This window comes from Camelus bactrianus, chromosome 10 (genome assembly GCF_048773025.1).
Source record: "Camelus bactrianus isolate YW-2024 breed Bactrian camel chromosome 10, ASM4877302v1, whole genome shotgun sequence".
NCBI classification, from domain to species: domain Eukaryota; kingdom Metazoa; phylum Chordata; class Mammalia; order Artiodactyla; family Camelidae; genus Camelus; species Camelus bactrianus.
The window spans coordinates 37486819-37502934 of record NC_133548.1 but is presented as its reverse complement, the minus strand read 5'-3'; the positions used below and the strand labels follow the sequence as shown (position 1 = coordinate 37502934).

Genomic DNA, 16116 nt, shown 5'->3' with positions numbered 1-16116 from the left:
GGTCAACACTAGGGTTAATCAATCATGAACTCACTGTACCTCCTTAAACATCTCGTTCAGAGCTTCTGGATAATCCAACTGAGGATCAGCCTTAACATTGGCATGTTTCTCCTAAAATGGTCCTATCTGCCTCTTCATTCTGACCTCACCTACTTGTGCCTGTTGCCAAGACAGGGCCCTTTTTCATGACAAAGCCTGTCTAGTCTAAGACAAGTAATTCCAAGAAATCTGTGCTAACTGCTAAGACAGTGCACAGACAACTGGGTGATGGCTGCCTTTGGAAGGAAGCTTGGCAGGAGCAGAATTTCCAAAGACAGGGAGTTGCTAAATGGAGGTTTGAAATAATAAATCAAGACAGGGTTCTGGTGTGAACAGTGGTCTGGAGGGAAAACAGCACAGCTGACCGCAGTGTGGTCAAAGTGCAGAGAAATAGAGACAGTCTGACTAGAGGGTTTTGAAAGTCACACAAAGGTGTTTGGATTTAATCCCAGATAAAGGAAAGATGTTGGCCTTGAAAGTCCATGGGATTTTCCAGTACAGAGATGCTTTAAACTAATTTATCTTGTAAGAATAATCTATCCCTTCAGCTTACCCAGAGTGGGTTAGCTGGCTAGAGCACTTGCCTCCTGTCCCCTTGTCCTGTGTACTGTTTATTTTGCTGGGTCCCACCATTTCTGCTCAGTTGAGAAGCTCTTCCTGTCTGTCACCTTTCCTCACCATCTTTTGAATTTCTTCAGTAATTTTTTTTTTCCTAGCAAGAATATTCTCCCTTCACATGCATAACTGTCTGTTTTTTCTGTCTTCTTCTCCATTCAACTTTTACAGTAGATTTTTCCCATTCTCTATAATGAACCAGAGACGTCAGACACAGTTGATTAAAACTGGACTTCATCCTTGCTTTTCTTTAGAGAAATGAGATGGCCTACCATGTCCAATTTGTTAAGTTCTGTAACTTTTCTTGATACATTTTTCAGGTTTATATCATGACCTCATCATGTTCTTAATAATTAAAAAAATTTCATTTTGGTATTTTAGGAAAGTTTTCGTTCAGCTTTAGAAATGTATTGCATTTTCTAATATGTTAGTAATTAGGAGACTGTATAGGCTAAAATTTGATTGAAATTATTTTGGCCCCACTAAGGATGTTTGGGCCACAAATCCTGGATCCTGATCCCTCTTTCTAACTACAGACTACAAGTAAAGGTTTGAATATTGCCTCTGAAGTAACCATTACTTCCAAATCCCAAATCAAGACTCAGAGTCTAAAAGAAACACATTGTTTCTTCTTTTTTTCACAGCTATTTTTATCGAAAAGCAAATTGTACTTACTAAAAACTTAGTGAAACTTCTTTATCAAAAATAATTAATTGCTGTATAAAATTGAAGCCCTCCTGGGAAATTCTTCCTCCGGGTCACAGCTGGGAGGTACATGGATCACTTCTCCATTTCTGAACACTTGTTAATTCTTTCCTTGGCCATGGAATGCTGGAGTTTCTTGAAGCTTTTTCCATGTTTCTCTTCTATCCTCATGCTTTACTCTTGGACTAAGTAACACACATATGGCTTCAATTACTCTCTATTTATTGATATAAGTCATTTATCTTTAAAAAATTTTGTTTTATTTTTCATGATTTCCCTGCATCTTAACCTTCATATGGTGGGAGGGTATTCCATAGTGTAAATCTTGATACAATGGAACTTTCTACTTTCACAACAGAAGCTGGGTGAAGACAGTACAGAGTTCTGTTCTGTGCAACTCCAAGGGACTCTCATTCTCATCATAATATCAATGGATAGCTATGCACTGCATAATTCTAGAGGGTACATTCTATGAATAGCTGAGTTCTGTAAAACTCCAGGACATGCCATTTGCTGAAGACTGAATGTTTGTGTTTTCCCAAATTCATGTGTTGAAAAATAATCCCCAATGTTTTGGTATTTGGAGATGGAGCCTTTAGGAGGTGATTAGGTCAAAGAGTGGAACCCTCATGAATGGGATTAAGAGTCTTTTTAAAAGAGACTCAAAGGGAGAGGGTACAGCTCAGTGGTAGAGTGCATGCCTAGCATGTACAAGGTCCTGGGTTCCAGCTCCAGCACCTCCATTAAATAAATAAATAAATAAACCTAATTACCTCCCCCCCTCAACCTCCCCCCCCAAAAAACCCCAACAACAATAGAGAGACAGAGACTCCACAAGTTCTCTAGACCCTTCTTCCATGTGAGGATGTGATGAGAACACAGCCTCACTAGACATCAAATCTGCTGGCACCTTGATCTTGGACTCCCCAGCCTCCAGAACTGTGAGAAACAAATTTCTGTTGTTGGTAAGCCATGTGGTTTGTGATATTTTTCTTATAGCATGTGTACTTTAGATTTGAGCAACTCTGTGGCCCTAAGCAGATACTCCAACCCACAGCTTCCTGGCAGCGGGATTGTGGGTGTGTGACTTAAATTTGGCTAGTAGTATGCTCTCACCTAATACTTTGAATCTTAACAAAGTGATGCAATGATGCGAGACAGTAGGGAATGCAATAGTAGAACTGTGTGGTAACCAACCCCAGGGGTGGCAGCACTGGTACCCGAGGTCCAGCAGCAGCAATGGGGCCTTGCAGCAGTTTTCTAGAATGGGTGGTAGTGGTGGTAGCTGTGCAAGTGGTGGGATCCTACCAGACGGATAATGATGAAGCACCTGGACTGTGGTTTCTGCTGCTTCTCTCCTTTGCTTCTTGCCCACTGATCAAGACCCATCCTATGGCCTTTCTACTGATTCTGTGGCCTATCTGTTCTTTCAGTGAATTGCTTTATGTTTACATTAGGATTGATTTGCAATTAGAACCATATGACAGAAATTGGTAACAGAAGAAGGCATATGTGGAGGTATTTATTTTCTGTGGTTGCACAACAAATCCCCACAAGCTTAGCAGCCTCAAAAAACACATGCTCATTATCTCACAGTTTCTGTAGCTCAAGAATCTGTGACTTACCTGAGTTCCTTGCTTCACGATCTCATCAGGCTATAATCCAGGCATTGGCCAGGGCTAAGGCTTCACAGAGGCTCAACTAGAGAAGAATCTGCTTCCAACGCATATTCAAGTTGTTGACAGAACTTACGTCCTTGCAGAGGAGCTCATGAAAAACTGCTTCCTCAAGGCCAGTGGGAGAGAAAGAAAGGGAAGGAGTGACTTCTCCAAGTCACATTCATACATACATGCATATGTATAGCAAGGTATCATGTATAGTGTATTATAACATAGTCATGGCAGTGACACTCATCATTTTTGCCATATAAGGTAACCTCATCATGAGAAAGTCATCTCATTACCTTTGCCATGATTTGTTGGTTAGAAGCAAGTTAAAGCTCCTGCCCACACTCAAGGTTACACAAGGATGTGAACACCAAGTGATCATTGGGGGCCACTTTAGGATCTGTCACAGTAAGGAAGATGCTTTTGGCTATCTGGCTTGGCTGGGATAGAAGGCATCAAAAACTCTTGTTAGTATTCAAGGATAAAAAGCCTGGACACTCACCTCACGTAGAGACAAAGCAGTTATCACGCATAGTTGTTTGCAGTGACGTGGCCAAGGCCAAGGCTTTGAAGATTATCTTGCTACTGACACACAAGAGTACAAAGGAAAAATAAAGGCATTGGAGTGGAATGGCTACTTCTTAAGGCACTGGACTGTTTAATGAAAGAGGATGACATGCCAAATCCTAAATTTTTGCTCAAAGTTTTTTAAAGTATAGTCATACAATGTCCCCAGGTAAATACAGTGGGGGCATTGTATGACTGAGTTTGGAAAAAAATTACCATGAAGAATCACAGGACAGGTAACCAAACTCAAGATGGCCCTATCAGTTGAATATGGATCAGCTCTTTTGCCCGAATTAAGGCACTGATCCGTAAAGACTGAAGTTCTAAGCATTGGAGGAGTTTATGTGGGAGGATTCAGAAAACTTGGAACTGCCTTTGTTGTCCATGAGCCACTGTCCTCCTCTGGACCGTCCAGCATTCTTCCCTCCTTGTCTCATGAGGCTATTTCTTCTCTACTTTTAGGTTTTGAAAGAGGAAACAAATTGTCCTCATCCATTTGTGCCACCACCCTTTATTGTAGACATACAATTACAGTTAGATCCCAACATAGCTCCAGGGTCCAGTCACAAACCAAACCTGGTAGAAGATTTACTATCCCCTCCCCATCACACGCACATGAATTAAAGTCCAAAGTATCATCTCATAAGGAATCCAGAGTCCCATTTTTCTCACTTCCTCTAACTTATTAAGATTTTAAAACATAACGGCTTGAGAGTGGTGAGAATCTGCATGAATCGACTTTCCTAGATCCAGTGAAAGGGTGTTTAAATTTGCATAAACTTTCTGGATAATTTGGTAAAATGCATCAAACAACTTAAAAATGTTTATACCCTTTGAATTAGTAATTCCATTTCTAAAAATAAATCCTAAGGATATAATAATGCAAATGTGTAGAGATTTAGCTACAATAATGTTCATCATACTATTAAAATAGCAGAAAATTGGATAAACTTAAATTTCCAACAGAAAAAGATTAGTTGAATAAATTTTGGTATAGCTATGCAATTGAGATTCTTTGCAGCTATTAAAATATTATTATGAAAGAATATTTATTGGTATGGGAAGATTATTATGTTTTTAAGATAATTCAACAGGTTATAAATAGCATTCACATACTTACAAATGTAAGTCTGATTTCTTGGTGTGTGTGCGTGTGTGTTTGTGTGAGTGTGTGTATGTGTGTATGTGAGAGAGAGACAGAAGTAAGCTTGAACATATTCACATCAGAATGTTCACAGTGGTTATTTTCAAGAGAGGTATTATGAGTGATTTGAATTTTCTACTTTTTTTCCTTATGTTTATTTCTAAATATTTCCAGGGAATTTGTATCGCTTTTGTGCAAGGAATAAAAATAATTGTAGCTACCCAAAGTCTCATTCTGCCAGAGATATGATCAACCTGTTCTTACTCTGATATTGGGTACAGTGGGAGGAGAGCTTTTCTGATGCTCATTTCATCCAAGATGATTATTTTACAAGCGAGAAAATAGAGGTCCACGGAGGGACTCCCACAGCAAGTCAGAACATATGGAAGAAATGCGGGTCAGAACCTCTGTGATTTAACAAAGTTTCCTTCTCTCAGAGATATCTTCTAAAACAAAGGCCCTACAGAGATGATTTTAGCTTCTTGTTTTCAAAGCGTGCTTTTAGAACTTGAAGTGACGGGGGAGATGCCTCGGGAACCGTGGGCATGTGCAGGAGGTGGGAGGAGCCCAGTGCACTTTGATTTCCTAACCTGAGCTGCATCAAAAGCAGCTCCATCTTGCAGTAGTCAAGGTTCTCCGGAGAAACAGAACCAACAGGATACATTTATGATTTACTGCAAGGAACTGGCTCACACGATGAATGGAGGCTGAGAAGTCCAGACCCAGAAGAGCTGATGATTCAGTCCCAGTCTGGGTCCAACGTCCTTAGTAGCAGAACTGATGATATAAACTTTCAAACCAAGTCCAAGGCATGAGAACTAGGAGAGCCAATGGTGTCAGTTCCAGTCTGAGTCCAAATCTGAAGACAGGAGAAGACCAGTCAGTGTCCCACTTGGGAGGCAGTCGAGCAGAGAGAGAGAATTCTTTCTTTTTCAATCTTTTATTATTTTCATGCCATCAGCTGACTGGATGAGGCCCACCCACATCTGCTTTACTCAGTCTACCAATTCAAGTGTTAATCTTAATCAAAACACTCTGACACACACCCCCTGAAATAATGTTTCACCAAATATCTGCGCATCCCGTGGCATAGTCAGCTTGACACATAAAATTAGCCATCACACATTTTAGTGTTTTATTGTTTTATTTTAATTGCTGGAAAAGCAGTCTTCTTTTCCTTCCATTAGTTAGTTAATAGGACCTCCAGTTTGTATGTTAGGATGCTTTAGGTTGATAGTACTAGTAAATCTAACTCAAAAAGACTTTTAAATGGGAATTTATTTGCTTTCATCGTTATGAATCCAACATGTGGGGCAGGCTTCAGGCATTGTTTAATCAAACCTTTCAGTCTGGTTTCCCTGATGTACCCTAGCTTTTTCCTTGTCTATTTACTGGCTTCTTTTTCAGCCTGGCTTTCCTGATGATCATTTTCTTACTCATGGACAGGGAGAAACAGTGCATTGCCCCTCTTCCCCCTCCCCCTCACCGCTACCACACCCCATGCCAACTGCCGAACTGAATTACTGATACTCACTCTGATTAGACCATTCCAGAGCTGGTCCTTGTAGCCACCAGAAAGTAATGCCTCATGTGGTTGAGGCATCATTTTGGAAGAGGATGGATGGGGTTACCTTGATTGACTTAGACTAGCAGACAATGGCCACAGTCCAAATTCATCCCACTGCCTGCTTTTATAAATAAAGTTTTGTTGGAACACAGCCAGACCCTTTGTTTACCTGTTGTCAGTGGCTGTTTCCGTGATGCGGTAGCAGAGTTGAGTAGTTGCAACTTTCTGGCTCACAAGACCTAACATACTTACTATCTCACGCTTTACAGGAGAATTTGCTGATCCTCAGCTTAGATTAATCAGGCCCCACACCTGGTGCTGGGGAAGAGTCAATCCTATCCAAACTTTAAAGCTGCTATAGAATAGGGAGAGTGGATATAGAGGAGAAAACCCTTCTGCACAGTCTATAGTACATGAGAATAAGCCCTTTTCTGATGTTTGCATTGACAAGCAATCCTGCAGGTCCACCTTGTGCTGCCTTTTCTCCACAGAGTGGGCTGTGTTCCAAAGTTCTCTCATCCTGTAATGCTAGTTGGGGTTCACTTGATCCACTAGCAGGTCCTGTCCCTACCCCACCTCCATCCCAGCCCCTCCAGTGTTGTCCTTTGCGTCTCTGGATCTTCTGTTACTCTAGGCTGCTCTGCTCAAGCGCCAGAAGTGCTCACTGAAAGCAAGGCAAACACGGCCGGGATCACCCAGCCTTTTCTCCTTGCAGAATGGGGCCATAGATGCTAAGCTGCCCCAAATGCTCTGATAGGGCTTTCTCTGCTAAGTTTACCACCATTCTGTTGCAGATGCTCTCAACACATCAAATGCTGTTTCCTTCTCCAAAACCACTTTACCTGCCCTTAAGGAGGTGTTAGTCAATAGTTGATCTAAGAAAGAAATGGAAAATTTTATTTGAGCCAACCTGAGGGTTACAATCTGGGAGACAGTCTTTCAGAAAGCTCTGAGGGCTGTCAGAGGTCAAAGCACAGTTGCAGAAGTTTTTGAGACAAAGAGTTATACGTCAAATGATGTATTGACAGTTTACACCGTCCAGATCTACACATACAATGCAAGTAGTGGGTCATTGTGACTCCTTACAAGACTAAGAAGGAAGATTATCTCCTAAGGAGGTCTGGTTAGTGCAGGTGCACAACGCACACTAAAGGAGAGGGAGGAGACCCAAACAGGCAGAGAAAATTTTTGTTTAATTTTTCTTGTCTTGGCATAAAATACGAATTTTATTTCACCAGAGGTGACAATAATGACTAACATTTGTGTATGCTAGGCTAAGCCAGTATATGCCTCATTCCTGCATCTTCACAAATCTCTAGGAGTCAAGTCTTATTCACAGACATCTCTTTTAGAGATGAAGAAACTGAGGCCTAACTAGATTTAATAATTTGCCCATTAAGTAATGGATGGAATGGGGATTTGAACTCAGGTTTGACTGAATCCACAAAACTGAGTACTTAACCACTATACCATGTTGCTTCTTGTTTCCATCCACAAAAACAATGCCCTCAGATACTCATCTGGATCCTTATCTGCTTTCTTTCCATTTCTAAGTGCCTCAAGGAACCTGGGAGACTAGGCTCTCATCCTTTGCGATTAAGTTCTTATATTGTCTTCTTACCAACATTCAAGAGTGTTCAGTTAAATAGCTTAAATTTCTTTGAACTGGAATTAGACTATGTCTTTGGAGATTTAATTTATAGACAACATAATACGGGAGAAACAGTTGACCAGAGGTAGACATTGGGCAACCAGACAACAGGTCCCCTATGTCTACACTCATTCGCACCCCAAGTATTCCCATCTTCCAGCAGGAGAGAAATCCTAGCCCAGTGGGTCCTCAGTAGGATTTCAGCATTCAGCCTGCAGATGACTGAGGCAAGTCAGGTTCTCCAGAGGAACAGAACACATCTATATCCTTATAGCTGTATCTGTATAGATTGTACAAATATAGAATATATAGATAATATAGAATATATAGATAGACAAAGAATATAGATGTAGGTATATAGATACAGATACGGGGAGAGAGAGAATTTGAGCACTTGGTTCCTACAGTTATAGAGTCTGAGAAGTCATACAATCTGCCATCTGCAAGCTGGAGACCCAGGAAAGCCAATGGTGTAATTCCATCTGAGCCTGAAGGCCTGAGAGCCAGAGGATCTGATCACATAAATTCCAATCCAAGGGCAGAAGACCTACGTCCCAGCTCAATCAGGCAGGCAGGAAGGCAACAAATCCTTCCTTCCTCCTCTTTTTGTTCTGTTCAGGCCCTCAGTGGACTGGGTGATGCATCTCACACTGGGGAGGGCAATCTACTTTATGGAGTCCACCAATTCAAATTCTAATCTCATTGGGAAATGCCCTCCCAGATACACCCCAAAATAGTGTTTAATCTTGACGCTCCATGGCCCAGTCAAGTTGACGCATAAAACTAACCATCACAGACCTGTAAGTTGCATAAAACCTAGAAAAGTGAAGCTCAGAGAAGCTAAATCTCGCTCCTTGTGCACAATGAGTTAGTAACAAAGCAGGAAAGCAGGATAACATAATGATTAAAAGCATGGGTGTTAAGTTCAGGTCCATAGTTAAGTCCCATTTCTGTTATTCTCTGGTTCTGTAAGCTGGCTCTTTACTTCAGTTCTCTTGGTCTCAGTTTCCTTATCTTTAAGATGGGGATAGCAATAACATCTGCCACATGGGGTTGCTGGGAGACTGAGGTACAACACACTGTCTTTCTCCAGTGCCAGGCACATACTGAGTGCTCATTAAATTCTAGCTGCAATTAGAAGCCAAAGTCCTCATCTGCTTTTGAGGGCTCCTTCCGCTTTCTGGGTAACGTCTTTGGCTTAGGTCATCCACACCTCTCATTTTCTTCTCCTGGCTCACTGGGGGTGCAGCCTCGTACCAACCCTTAGTGTCCCCTTTAATTTTTTAGCCCTGCCTCTGAGCTCAGCCGTGGATTCTGATGACACCAATTGCCCAGCATGGCTTCCATTAACTGTAAGTGTTTGCCCTCTCCTCCTTCAGAAAGAGCCTGTGCCCTGGGAAATGAATGTCAAAACACCAGACCTGTTGCAAAAGACTCCCCCCCACGCCTTTACTTAAGAGTTCTCTGAGGTCAAAAGAAAATAGATTTAAATGTTTTTCGGTCAAGTGCAGCCCTCACAGGGCTCTACAATGGACCTACCCTGGGAGCTTTTTACACCTTCCCCAACCTCTATCTGCAAATTGATCTAATATTGACTTCCCTGGGGTCTGCCTCCAGTCATTGTAGTCAGAAACAGCAGAGTGCATCTTCCATTAGTTATGATTAGTGGTTAAAACTACTTTTTTTCCCCTTAGAAAGTGAAGGAAAAAGGAGTTTCTCCTTGAAGAAAAGAATTGTGTGAACATTCAGTCTGTCTTTTTTCCCTGGGTTTGCAAGGCATGATTGATAAAGTCAGCTCTCAATAAAACCTATAACCAAATGGACAAATATCTAAAAATAAGCTCAAAGAGGGATAAAGAGAAGAAAAAGGCTTTAGGTGTAAATCATTCAGAGAGTTCTTCATATGAACAGAATAGAAACAAGGCTGCTGCTTTCTCGACATCACAGGCCACCACAGTCATGAGCAAAAGCCCCTCATGTCCACTGTTATGGATGGGTAGACTGAGGCTTGGAAAGGGAGAGCCAAGAGAGCTGTGTGCCTCCCTCCACTCCCGGCTTGGATGTTGGCACCTAACTTTCCCCATCACCCTGGAGACTGTGAACCTGATGCAGGGCATTTACGTTTTCTGAAGCTGTTTCCCTCGTAAATAGGTCTAGAACATTGATCTCCCTGGCTTATTGGGAGGATTACCGAAAATACAAGTGAAAATGTGCCCCCGAGAATCTGATACCAACACTTCATAGGTCAGCATATGTGTGTTGCATCTAGACAAAGAATGCTTCAGTAGGTGGTAAGGGGGATTACCTAATATTTTGGATTACTTATGGTACCTCTTTCCTCTGTGAAATGCATCTTCATTTTCCTCCTTGGAATTTGAGAACTCAGAGGTGTTCAAAACATTTATTGATCGTTTGAGTCCAGTTGTTTTTGTCCCTGCTTCTCCCAGTGCCCGCAGCTGACCTTAGGGGTGTTATGGCTTTACATACTGGCTGATTCAGAGGAGGTAAGAGATACGTTTTAACACTTGTGTTTTCTGCTGTCCTCCTTTCCTCCCCAGAATCCTGTAAGGTGAATAAGGCAGATATCTTTCTCACCTTTATTTTTGAGGGATGAAACTTGAGCTTCAGAGATTTTATTAACTTGTTTATGGTCACACACAAGTTGAATGGAAGAGCCCTGGGTTAAAATCCTGGATTTCCGGAGTGCCTGGCCAGGGCTATTTCTACCACAAATGTTTCAGGAAGCAGTAGCTGGTGTGTAGCCACCCCAGGCTGGTGAATTGTAGCTCTACTCTGAATGTCATTGCCAATGGACAAATCAAGTGAAATATTAACTGTCAAAAGGCAATGTATTTGTAAACAGGAAGGTTAATTAGGTTAATGGAACCTAACATGGAAATGGTATTTTATAGTTTCTAAAATGCTTTCAGATGCATTATCTCACTTGATCTTAGAAACAGGTTGGAGGGTAAGCTTAATGTTTATTATTATGCCATTTACTGTTGCAAAAAATGAGCCTCAGAGAGGTGAGGTGGCTTGTCCAATAGCACATGGGCAAAAAAATGTTGGAATCTATATTTGAATACTGTTCTATCAATTCTATCATCTTTCCACTAAGCCAAACTGTATCCAGCAGTGCACCTGTAAGTTATTTTTAGAAATAACCATCAATCAAGTTATTTATTTAACAAGTATTTATTCAGTTTCTACCATGTGCCAAACCCTGTGCTGAGTAGAATGTGATCATAACATTAATTAAATAAACTGATGCACCAAATATGGACTGTGTTGATCAAGTGAAAAATACACTATTAGGTTATTATTATAAAAATGAGACATATAACAACTTTCACGTCTCCCTTTTCATTTTCTGAGTCATATGTTTTCTTGTTCTTTACCAACATCTATTGACTCCTTAATAGCTTTCTTCCTGCATGTGTCTGAAACCACCTGTGCTCAATGCAAAGAAAGCAGATCCACTCTGAAAACCCATTTGGGTTCTGCTTCCCCCACCTCTGCCTTTAGCTCTCCCACTTCCCTGTGATCTCTGGGGAGCTATGGGGAATGTTTAGCTGTGCTGTTTCTGTCCTGTGTCTTTGTAATGATGGCCTGACTCTGATTTCACTATCTCCTCAGGATTCTGACTCTTCCTCTTGACTCCATGTACTAGCTACCTGGCTCTATGCCAAAGTTACCTAATAATACCTACCTCATAGGATTCTGAGGAGGATTAAATGGGTTGATACATGTACAGTGCTTAGAATAAGTGCTCAGTAATGGCTAAGAATTCACATTTCTTTTATAACCTTCATATAAGTGATATTTCTCCTTCATACCTTTTTGGGATCTTAGATTCAGTGTGGGTGTAGCACATACCCCTTCTTGTCTGAGAGAGAATCTGCACCGGATCCATGAGTTTCATCAGTAACTACACTTCCCAGAACAGCCTGTGTTGTGGAATTGCTTATATATTTGCCAAGTGCCACCTCTTAACCTCTTGTTCTCAGAGCCCACTAGAAACGACCCTGGATGCTTATGCTTTGGTTCCTTGACCAGATCTCATCTTCCCCTTCCACATTAGAAAGGCTTCCTAGGGTCCTGTTTGCTCAGGGCTTTGGCTCTGGGATCTCTTGGGTACAGCCAGCCCCTTACAAACATATAGGACATTCCCTACCTCTGTAAAGCCTTTGGGGGTGGTGGGTCCGCGTGATGGGGGGTGGCCAGCTCTGCTTCCTTATATGGGTTGCTTTTTGTTACACATCTGAGTTTATAAGGAAACGCAATTGAAGCTGCCATTATGTTTTAAAAAATCAAGACACTCAGTTATGAAACATAGAACATATAATTAACTTTATTGAGCAGAACAAAGCATTTTATAAAAACTCACTCAGACTGAATTAATACAAGGATACTTAGCATAATGTGTATAGTTTAAATTACCGCCTACTAATCATCAAGCAGTTGAGTGGTAAAGTTGTTAGACTTTCAATTTGCAAACAAGTAGAAGAAGGAAAGGCCTATTTTTACTTTCTGATGATTAGATAGCACATGCATTTGTCCAACTGTGGTATGGGCTCATATCAGAGAGAGAGAGCTCTGGTCTGAGTTTTGACATCTCAGGCTGGTAACCCAGTTCTACATGTCATGTTCATGTCTCCTTTGTGTTAATAGTCAGCCTGGCTTCCTGTCCTGTGCAGCCACTATTTCCTAAGATCACCTAAATCCCACAAAGAGCTAAGCTTCCTACCTCCCACCCACATCCTAAGACCAATTCTGATCCCAGAGGTATTTAAAGAACCATAATTTAATGGCTCAGTCTAACTGCTTAGACTTAGCTTCAAGTTACTCTTTCTACCTGCTGACATATCTCCTTATGCTGCCGGTTCACCCTTGTGGATTTCCACAGATTTCTGACTCCAGGTGCGCCACTCTAAGATTCTTTCTGTTTGATCTCTATTTCTTCCTTCTTCGTGTGAAAAAATTTCCAGATCTCTGTCCTCTTCAGTAAGGCACACAAAGGATGGAAGTGTTGTTACATTTTATCCTGTCCTGTTGGAGAGTGAGGGAGAAAGATTTGGAATCAAGTGTCTAGAGTCTCAGTTTAGGCACTGACCATCCAAGTGAACTTGAATAAGTATATTCAAGTCAATTAGGGATCTTGGTTATAAGTGACAGAAAATACTGCTCATACTGGCTTAATCAACAAAGGGGAATTTTTTCATCATATGACTGGAAAGTCTAAAGGCATATCTTGCTTAGCTTCAGCTGAGCCCATATGATGTCTTTCGGATTTGACTTTTCTCTTCATCTTTCCTCTCTGCCGTATGCTGTGATTACTCCATCGTTAGGTAGGCTTGTTTCTCATGGATGGCTGAAATTGATCCTCATCTTACATCCTCTCAGCATAAGGGTCTCATTGGTCTAATTTGTTTTTATGTAGTCACCTAGAAACCATGGCCAGACATTGTGTTCTGATTGACTTAAGCCAATTAGGGTCACCCCTCAGTGTCCTAATCTATAAAATAGGCATTGGACTTGAACAAACACAGCAAAGTCTTATTCGGGGATCTAATGATTCTGCAGACCCTCTTTAGTGACTCCTGGGGGAGAGGGAGGTGTTCCTGGCTTTTGGGAAGACAGTGACCAAAGCTCCATTTCTTTCATTATTACTTCAATCATCAGGTCTTGTTTCACCTGTTTTTTGATGTGGAAATTTTTAGTGAATGTACCAGTTAGCTTTTTCTGCATAACGAAATATGCTAAAGCATAGTGGCTTAAAACAGTAGCAGTTTGTTTCATTCATGATTCTAAAGGTCAGCAATTTTTCCTGAGCTCAGCTGGGTGGTGTTTCTTGTTGTCTTGTCAGGGCTCATTCATGAGACTGAGGGCAGCTGGTGACGGTAAGTTTAAGACAGCCTTGCCTGGGATGGCTGAGGTGTTTGAACCTTTATTTAAGTGGCCTGTTTTCCTCTGGAAGATTAGCCTGGGATTATTTACATGGTGATTTTAGGGTCCCCAAAAGCAGAAAAAATGGAATAAATTGCAATGAGCAAATGCTTTCCAAGCATCTGCTTGCATCATGTTTGCCAATATTCCTTTGATCAAAACAAAGCACAGGGCCAAACTTAGATTTAAGGAGTGGAGACACAGACACTCTCTTGATAGGAAAAGCTGTAAAGTCAAAATATAAAAGGCATGCATGCAAGAATTGATTAGACAAATTTTTGACCATTTTTGCAATCTACCAAAATAAGCTTGAACATTTGAAGAAAGATTGCGTATTGTTAGAAGTTTGAGAACTCTGACCAGAGCATCTCTGAGAGCCTTTCCAAACTGATTGTCTCTAAATTTGGTTACCTCTGTCCAGACCTTACTACTTGCCCATTTTCCCAGCCTCCCTCTCTGCCTTTCCCAGAATATCTGTCATAGCTTGGGGACCCAGAATATCAAGGCCAATTAGTCTGGTCCAGGTCTGTGACCTAATTCAGTATAAGCCTCCAATCCATGCATACAGTAGGAAACTTGTTAATTTATAACTTGCCCCACTTTAAAAGTTCCAATCTTAACTTGAGCCAGATTTTATGTTTTTTTTAAACTGAGGTCTTTGATCTATGGGCAAGAGCTTCGTATCTTAAATAAATAACAGGTCAAATTCATATTTAGAGATATGAACCAGAAGCAGCACAGTTTTCATTACTAAGACCTACTTTATGCTGGTTTCTAAATTAGAAACCTTTCCAAGGAGCCTGCGGGTTCCTTCTTTTCATTGCTTAGAGAGACCTTACATGAGTGTCCTCGATGTGCTCCTCCACCTCTCAGCCTGACAATCTATGACTTAGCCACACTGCTTTAGAGTTCCCTGAATGCTTTGTGCTGTTCCCTGGCTCCCAACCTTTGTTTATGTTTTTCCCTCTGCCTTGAACACCTTCCAGATACCCTACTGGCTCCCCTTCATGTGGATATTTCATTCAAGGTCTCCAGGTCCTAACTTATATGCTGCCTCTTCCAATAAGTCTTACTGACTTAACACTCCACCAAAGCCATGGTTAAAGGCTCTTTCTCTTTGTAAACTTGGCACCCTACACTTAACCAGTCAAAGCAACTGTAAATTGCTAAAGTACTATACCATAATTGCCTCTTTTCTTGGCCCTATTCCCCTCTAGTCTGTGAGCTTTGGAAGGCAGGACTCATTCACGGTCATTGTGTCCCAGCTTGACATACAGCAGGAAGCCAGTATGTATTTGTTGATTGAATTAAATCTCTTCATTTTAGTTATGAGTTTTCCCCATTTTCAAAGAAGAGAGCCCATATACTAATACTAACACTAATACTAATGATAATTGCAGCCAGCATGTATTGAGTAATTGCTAGACATTGTACTATATACTTGCATTATCTCATTTAATCTGCCTAAATACTCTACGAGGTAGATATTATTGCTATTATTCTTAATTTAGAAATGAGGAAGCTGAAGCACAGAGCAATTAGCTTATCTAAAGACATGGTTTTATCAGTTAGGATGCCTTTGATTGCAAGAAACTCAAGAGTAAGATGATTTTAAAAGTTAGGATGATTTATTTTCTCATATAACATCAAGTTCCTCCAAATGGTGGTTTCACAGGACTGGGTAATTCAGCAGGTTAACAACTTCGTCTATGATACATGCTTTTTCCACCTTTTTGTTCTATCTTCCTGTTTGTCAAACCCTTCCTCAGACTAACTCATTTCATGAGAACTGTAGTTCCAGGTCTCACATTCATCCAGAACATATCTAACAAAGGAAGGGATATGTCTCTTTTTATCAACAAGGAAGCCTTTAATAAGTCACCCATAGAAGCCTACTCATACCTCTTAGGCTGTATGGGATTCCTTGCTCACCTGTAAACCAAACAGTGATATAAGGAATGAGATTACAGTCTTAAGATTTACCTGGGAACCAGGGATAGGGCCACCAAACAGAAGGGTAGACATGTAAACAAAATAATGGACTGCCAACAAGGGTGGAGTTTTGCTTAAATAACTCTCAGTCTGCTGAAGTTTGCAAGGATTGAAGCCAACATTCAAAAAGCAGGCAGTAGTCTGACTCTAAAGTCTGTTTTTCTATATAAATTTTAGATTTAGCATGTCAAGTTGTCTAGAAATCATTCTAGACTTTTGGTTG

At 41.0% G+C, this 16116-nt stretch overlaps 1 long non-coding RNA gene across 1 annotated transcript in view; it reads left to right on the top strand.

Annotated features, from left to right (window-relative positions):
- The first annotated feature begins 9267 nt into the window (after nt 1-9267).
- Nucleotides 9268-16116, top strand: part of LOC141578855 (uncharacterized) — a 260746-nt gene continuing 253897 nt past the window's right edge. The window contains exon 1 of the long non-coding RNA XR_012509674.1: nt 9268-9307. This is a non-coding gene — a long non-coding RNA (uncharacterized LOC141578855). The remainder of the gene's footprint in view (nt 9308-16116) is intronic.